This window comes from Limulus polyphemus, unplaced genomic scaffold, assembly GCF_000517525.1.
Source record: "Limulus polyphemus unplaced genomic scaffold, Limulus_polyphemus-2.1.2 Scaffold8111, whole genome shotgun sequence".
Taxonomy (NCBI): domain Eukaryota; kingdom Metazoa; phylum Arthropoda; class Merostomata; order Xiphosura; family Limulidae; genus Limulus; species Limulus polyphemus.
Window position 1 is genome coordinate 24,036 of NW_013673721.1, and position 8,068 is coordinate 32,103.

General features: G+C 37.5%; 1 long non-coding RNA gene across 3 annotated transcripts in view; it reads left to right on the plus strand.

The window, feature by feature from the left end:
• LOC111083075 overlaps positions 1-7,765 on the plus strand; it is an 11,455-nt gene extending 3,690 nt beyond the window's left edge. For 2 of the 3 annotated variants that reach the window (XR_002608777.1, XR_002608779.1), the window contains exons 2-3: positions 355-519; positions 7,676-7,765. This is a non-coding gene — a long non-coding RNA (uncharacterized LOC111083075). Of the gene's footprint in view, positions 1-25; positions 40-354; positions 520-7,675 lie in introns of those variants that run through there. The other variant, XR_002608778.1, reaches the window with a different exon arrangement.
• The last annotated feature ends 303 nt before the right edge of the window (positions 7,766-8,068 follow it).

Consider the following 8,068-nt stretch of genomic DNA (forward strand, 5'->3'; position numbering starts at 1 on the left):
AAGGTTGACTGTTGTGGTTCTATGCAAGTAAGTGAATAAGTAGGAAAATCAAGATTGACTGTTGTGGTTCTATGCAAGTAAGTGAATAAGTAGGAAAATCAAGATTGACTGTTGTGGTTCAGTATAAAATTATAAACAGTAAATAAGTAGGAAAATTATGTGGTTTCATTGCTTCTTTCATTATAGGTATTATTACAAGCATTTAAATAAAAACATGTATGGGCTCCATTCTAGTATTAACATTTTAAGATATAACACTATTTTCAAATACTCATACATCCTTTTATTGTGTTATATGAAGCACTAATTTCTAATTCCTTACTTTACAGTATAATATCTGTTGGTTACTTTCAGGAGACGACCTGAAGTGAAAAATAAAGAATTTATATGAATGGAGGGAATGTAGCACTCTAACATCAGAGGTCACCAGACATCCTGTTGGATTAGATGCTAAGGTCATGGAAAGTCTTTGATATTCTCAATCGAAGCACAAACAAAATTATGAAATATGACTTTATTGTAAGTCGTACATATACCTTAGCAGTGTTAGCTATATATATTTTGCACATGTAACATGCTGTGATGACTACTGTGTTTGATAGTGGTTTTGTTTGACTAACCATGTAAAAGACTGTTCAGATTAACTCTTTCAATACTCAAAAGCTTTTATCAGTCAATTTTATTAACTTTGTTCAACCAGCCAATACAAGACATACTTTACAAGTTTCAAAAAGTCATTCAGCCTATAAATATGCAATATGCTTATTTGTTAACACTTGGAAGTGATTTAATGGGACACCAACAACAGTGTGTAGGGTTAGGAGTTGATAACCATTTTTCCATTAAATACACTATATATATTTATGTATATATTTAATACCATGTGTAAATATGTAGTTAACACCAGATGACACAAAATACACTTTCACAAGTTTTGCTGAGTCAACACTAATTGTTATTGAAGAAATTTGGTCAATGAATCATATGATGTAGTAGCACATTAACCAAATAACTAGTACTAACAGTCTTTGGTCAATGAATTATATGATGTAGTAGCACATTAACTAAATAACTAGTACTAATGGTCTTTGGTAAATGAATCATATGATGTAGTGGCACATTAACTAAATAACTAGTACTAATGGTCTTTAGTCAATGAATCATATGATGTAGTGGCACATTAACTAAATAACTAGTACTAATGGTCTTTAGTCAATGAATCATATGATGTAGTGGCACATTAACTAAATAACTAGTACTAGCAGTCTTTGGTCAATGAATCATATGATGTAGTAGCACATTAAAGAAATAACTTGTACTAATGGTCTTTGGTTAATGAATCATATGATGTAGTAGCACATTAAGTAAATAACTAGTACTAGCAGTCTTTGGTCAATGAATCATATGATGTAGTAGCACATTAACCAAATAACTAGTACTAGCAGTCTTTGGTCAATGAATCATATGATATAGTAGCACATTAACTAAATAACTAGTACTAGCAGTCTTTGGTCAATGAATCATATGATGTACTATCACATTAACTAAATAACTAGTACTAGCAGTCTTTGGTCAATGAATCATTTGATGTAGTAGCACATTAACCAAGTAACTAGTACTAATGGTCTTTGGTCAATGAATTACAAAATGTAGTAGCACATTAACCAAATAACTAGTACTAATGGTCTTTGGTCAATGAATTAGAAAATGTAGTAGCACATTAACCAAATAACTAGTACTAATAGTCTTTGGTCAATGAATCATTTGATGTAGTAGCACATTAACCAAATAACCAGTACTAACGGTCTTTGGTCAATGAATCACAAGATGTAGTAGCAGAAACAGCTGTGAAACTAGTGTAAAAATTGTTCAATAAAAAATTAGGAAGTGGAAATGGGAGCATCAAAAATTAGGGAAACAAAGTAGGAATAGGCAGGATAATATTACAACACTTAGTGGTTTTTGACATGGTACAACCTCAAAGTGGGTGTGGCCATTGTTATGCCAATTCCTACTTCTGTGAGTTTATAACTTGGTAATTATTCAAACTAAATGAAAGGTGTATATAGCTAAATTTATATGTTATGAACATTGTTTCAGCAACCAAGTACAGATACGTGTATGTAATCAAATTATGTCACCCAGGCAAAATGCATGACATCATCATAATAGGGGTGTTTGATGTTGGAAGTGAGACAGGAAGCTCCAATAGTCATATTTTGCTTATAGGAAACATTATAGTTATCTGACTGGCAAAGAATTGGCCAAAATAATAGGATTGAAACAGCTGATTTTTGGAATTTGTAAATTTTTGAATACTTAAAGGATTAGCTACTGATAAAACTCAGTTCAAGTCTATAATTGGATCAAAGTTCAAAGTAAAACACAAAATAGGAATGGACAGAACAGTGGCCACACACATTTTGAGGTTGTGCTATGAGGTCTTTGATGGTTTAACCTACAACATTCTTCTGTTATAGAAAATCATGTTCTATCATACTTTACTATGCTATAGTACTTTTATAACGAACTCTGGAGCTTTGATTAATGAATCAAAAGAGCTTTGATGTACCAGTAAAGGGCATGATGATGTGGTCCTCCATGACTGCATTGATCCCTTTAGGTTGTGCCTATATGAGATCCCTTCAGTGGGCACTTCATGAATGATGGAACCTTGCTCAGGATCCTCTTTCCACCCCATTTCCCTGCGAGATGATCTGCATTGTTGGCTGGACAAAGCACATACATCGGAGGGCATGCTGATTCCTCCCCCGCATCTCGATCTACATCTTTTCACGGATACATCCTTTCAGTGATGGGGGCATGGGTCAGTCACCAGGAAACTTCAGGCCATTGATCTGTGGACAAAGCCATCTTGCATATCAGCATTCTCAAACTTCTAGTAGTACGTTGGCTATTACATCACTTCCTTCTTCTTGCCCATCATTGTATGGTGATGGTTAATTTGAACAATTCTATGGTGGTGGCCCATATCAACCACCAAGGATATCTGTGTTTTTGGACATTGGATCTATTATACTGGACCCACGCATATCACATTCTCCTTATTTCATGTCATTTGCCAGGTGCTTTCAATCTCATTGCAGATTGTCTGTCGCCACCCGACCAAATATATCCAATGGAGTAGGCATTAGATTCACTTGTTTCAGGGATCTTTGCCATTGGTGGGATTTTCCACAATTTGATGCATTTGCCATTGGCCTCAATACCAAGCTGCCTCTTTTTTGATCACCTGTATCACATCCACAGGCTTTGGCAGTTGATGAATTTAGCCAGGAATGGTCACACAAATATCTTTATGTGTACCCTCCCATCTGATTACTTCATTGGGTGATTTCTCTTGTTCACTTCACTCCTTGTCTGGGCCTGATTGCTCCCTATTAGCCAGCTCAACCTTGGTTTTCAAGGCTACAACATCTGCTCCTAACAGAAGCTGTCCCTCTTACACTTTCTCCCTTCCTTCTTCATCAACCTCGATCCCACATTCTACATCCCAATCTCCATGTCCTGCATCTTTACACCTGACTTTTGTCTGGTCCTTGGTGAGACGATCCAGTTTCGCAGGTTGGGTCCCCACCTTGTTAGCTCATTCTATACAGCCATCTTCTGTGGAAGTATGCCAATGCAAGTGGAAGTATTCCACTGTTGGTCTGCTAACAGGGGGTTTCCTGCTGACAAGCCTTCTGTGGCTCATGTGACTGTGGGCCTTTGGTCTCCTTGCTTCCTGGATATTGGGCAGCCCTATCCCATAGTTTCCATTTTTCCCAATACTGTAAGGTTTATATTTTCCCTGTTCTTACCATGCTCATGTGTTCCTTCCAGATACGTTGTCCTCCCAGACATCCAGTCTTTCCAGATTAAGACATTAATGTGGTTTGAACCACTTTCCTTGTGTTCCTTGTTTCATCTGTCCCTTAAAACATATTTCCTCCTTCTTTTAGCCTGCGGATGTCGAAGGTCAGATTTTGTATGCCATTGATGTTTCATGTACCCTTTATCACTCTACCTATCACCTTCTTTTATTCCAATCGTTCCTATCTCCCTACGACCTCAGCAGCTCAGGAGGGTTGTTCATCCTTTTCTACTATTTATCTTCCTTCTATATCCCATTTTTACCCTAGACCGGATCCAGATAGGCTTCTTTGTCTGGTCAGGGTCCTTCATTGTTATGTGGCACGTACTGTTCCTGAAGTGCCTTAAAATAAATAAATGCTTCAACTACACTTTCTCACGGGCTTACTACAAACTTATGTCCATGTTGTGAAATATTAAACAAATGTTTCAACTAAGCTTTCTCATGAGCTAAACTGCCACTTTAAAATATACACATGCTTCAACTAAGCTTTCTTATGAGCTAAGCTATAGACTTGTGGATGTGTTACAAAATTTTAGTTGTGAAATGCTAACGAAGGGCAAACATTGAACAGACCTGTCAAGAACAACTCACATTGATTTAAACATCACCTGTATATCAGTGAGAAATGAGAGGATTCTCCCATAAGGTGATTCTAACCAGATGGTTGTGTAAGTCTAAATAAATGTGTTCATGGATGTGAATGTATCAACAATTGTAATCTGGTCAGAAAGATGCTTATTCAAGACAGACAAGATGAGAAATTGTATACACAGGTAACCCTTCCCATCACCCTTTACATCATTTGATGTCCACTTCTGGGTCACCAAAGTGAAACAAATCCACTCTAATTGCTGGACCAATCACCTTGAAGTCTACCCCCATGAGTTTGAATAGATTATGCTGAAAAACCATTTAAAAGTGATGTCTATGGACCAAAAGTGAGGTTCTCCTTGACATCAGGGTTCCTCCCAGCCTCAAGGTTGCTCCAGAAGATTCCAGGTTTTCCAGTTCTCTCAGTTTATCTGTATGTGCAAGACTTGCACTACACTAACTCCATATAAGTTTTAATTTCTACTCTCCCTTAACTAATAATATTGCCAGGAGGAAATATGATGTATAATGTAACAGTTGTTAAGGTTAACTAAGTAATGTTGATAAGGTGTTAAGGTTAGAACATTATGGAACTAATAAATGTTACTGAAAGTATAAACCTTTATGTTAATCAATGTTTATCGTTAATGAATTATAAGCTTTCATACCTTCATGTTAATAAAGTATATATCTTTATGTGTAGAATTGTACTGAGTATCTTTATTCCTTGATTTACTTGTAAATTTCCTCAAGTTGGTACCAATTCATGACTGCACACCCTGGGTTTTTAAATAAATATATTGTAACGGGTGTCTTGTCACCCCAAATGATGCTCTCTCGATACACTCCCTTTCGGGGTATGCACAACCAACTTTTTATCCCATGGCACTCCTCCTCCCTTTGTTGTCTTTCACCTTCTATCCTTACTAATTGGGTCTGTCTTTTGATTCAATTGGCCTACTCTTCTCTACCTTCTTCTTCCTGTATCTTGTTCCAAGTTTCCTTCCATAAGACCTGACATCTTACTTTTTCCCTTGCTCCTCGTCTTCATTGTATGATGGAGGAGATTTTACAATGTAGCATGTGTACCACTCCCAGTATGTTCATCTCACACTATCTTCATCATGTTGAATTTTCCTTTTCATCAGGGTTTCGTCTACCACCTGTGGCCATTCTCCAGACTATGGTGCAACTTTAACTGGTAAGTTTTAATCATACTTTCTTTCTTTCAGGGGCCTTTATTTCTTTTTATCACATGGATACTGCTCTTTTGCAAGTGGTGCCTGACCAGTTATTCTTTAACTCTAAATCTGCACTGTACAGTCATGTTGACTCGTGCTTTATTTTCCATGGCTTCACACGCTCACTGTCAAGATGGGGTGTTTCACAAGATCACTTGACGGTGAATACCCTCACAATATTTTGCTTCATAAAAATGCCAATCTCCGACCTTAACATCCATGGACTGCATGGATAAAGCAGAAGGGGATTGCTGTCCATCACTGCCATACCATGGGTGAACAACTCGGTATGATCTGCTTTTCAAAATAAGGTTTAGTGGTCACCCATTGCACTATCTCTAGTGGTGACATTCTTCTGGACTCTCCACCACATTGTCACCCTCCTTTCCTCGAGTGGAGTATGAAAATCCTTACCACTTTCCAGTTCTAAACTGCTGGAGTGGTTAACTATGGAGGCATCTTTCTGAATGAGTTCCAAAAAGAAAGGGCTAGAAACATTCAGTCGAGAGTAGGGCAGTGGTGTTCTGTTGGTGTAGATGAGATGTGGCCTCCTGATACAATTTACACAACCATTGGAGTCGAGCTGTCGCCTTACTGCGTACGTGGTTTCCTGACACTATTTACACAACCATTGGAGTCGAGCTGTCACCTTACTGCGTACGTGGTTTCCTGACACCATTTACACAAACATTGGAGTTGAGCCAACACCTTATCGAATGACATGGCCTCCTGATACCAGTTCCACAAACACAGGAGTTGAACTGTCACCTTATGGGATGATGTGGCCTCCTGATTCCATTTACACAAACACTGGAGTTGAGCCATCACCTTACTGGATGGCATGGCCTCCTGATACCATTTACTCACACATGGGAGTTGAGCTATCACCTTATGGGATGATGTGGCCTCCTGATACCATTTACATAAACACTGGAGTTGAGTCATTGAAATTGCAGTTCACTCCTTCAACTGGGAGACCTCATCCTACCCTCGTGTAGATGTTGATACCCCACAAGGTGATTTTGGATGTAGTTGACTTACCAAGAATGGTCCGCCACACCCTAGCCACTCTACACCTATCCATTTCTGCAATTACGTCTTACACATTTCACACATGGGAGACGAGTATACCTGGCTCATAAGTGGTGCAGATTCTCTCTTCTGATCTTTGGATCTATCTCTCTCATTGTCAGGGGTAACCTTTGGACAATTTCAAAGGTACTTCTTTCATACCCTCAGACTGCTCCATCTTCCTCTCAGTATGGGATTCTAGCTAATCTTGTGAGCGGAGGGAAGTATCATATTGGAAGTTATAATTTTCCTATACTGATGATGTATTTCAGATAGGTACTTCCCTCCGCTCTCACTTTCCTCCCCACTCACTTCCGGTGCTTCCGTCATCTGCCAAACTTTGAAGTGAAGGTTCAGTAGAGGAGTGTAGAGGGAGTCACATGCATCACGTGAACATATGCTACCATTGGTTCAGAGATGATGCATGATGATTTATGTGAGATACATATTGGAATATAGTAATTCTAACAGGGGGGGGGGAGGCTTGTGGCATGCATAAAGAAAAAGTTTGCACATAGAGAGCAGCACTGAATGAGAATAGTTAATCTTGTGATAGAAGGTAAGTACCTATCGGAAATATATTTTCAGTATAGGAAAATCATAACATATGTTTTACAAAATTGATGGATGATAAGCAGATAAATGGTCATATTCTCCATGCATGTAAGATCTTTGGTAAACCAATCAAATATGTCACTGTGAATTTGATAAAATCAGTAGTTTACCAACCAGTCAACAAATACAGAAGACAGTGTTGTCATTTTGTATAAGTAAGGGCTTTTATGCAACCAATCAATGTATTTAGCGATATAAGAATGAGCACACTTCTCTATTTATTAACATATTTATCCTGTTCAGTATTAAAGTTTACTTTGCTTTATTGAATTTATTTTAGAACTCAGGAATTGGAATACCAAGTGTTTATCATGTTGTGGTAGTTATTTTTCTGGAATACTTTGCCTGGGGGCTTTTGACAACCACTTCTATAACAGTAAGTATAATAATATTTTATACAGTTGTTTTTCTTGAATTCTTATTATTGAATTACTGATGTGAATCATAATGACTAAATATTATGTCACTGTAATTTGTTCTTTGATTCTTTGTTTTTGGTGATCTCTTGCAAAATATTATGGTAATTAGTGTAGTTTTATTTTTGGGAAAGTTCCAACATATCTCATAACTATTGTAGAATATCCTGGCACTGCATATTTCTGTTGTGTTTGGATGTATTCTTTATTTTAAGATTCTTATTGTATTGTAATAAAAGTATTTCACTAGTGCAGGC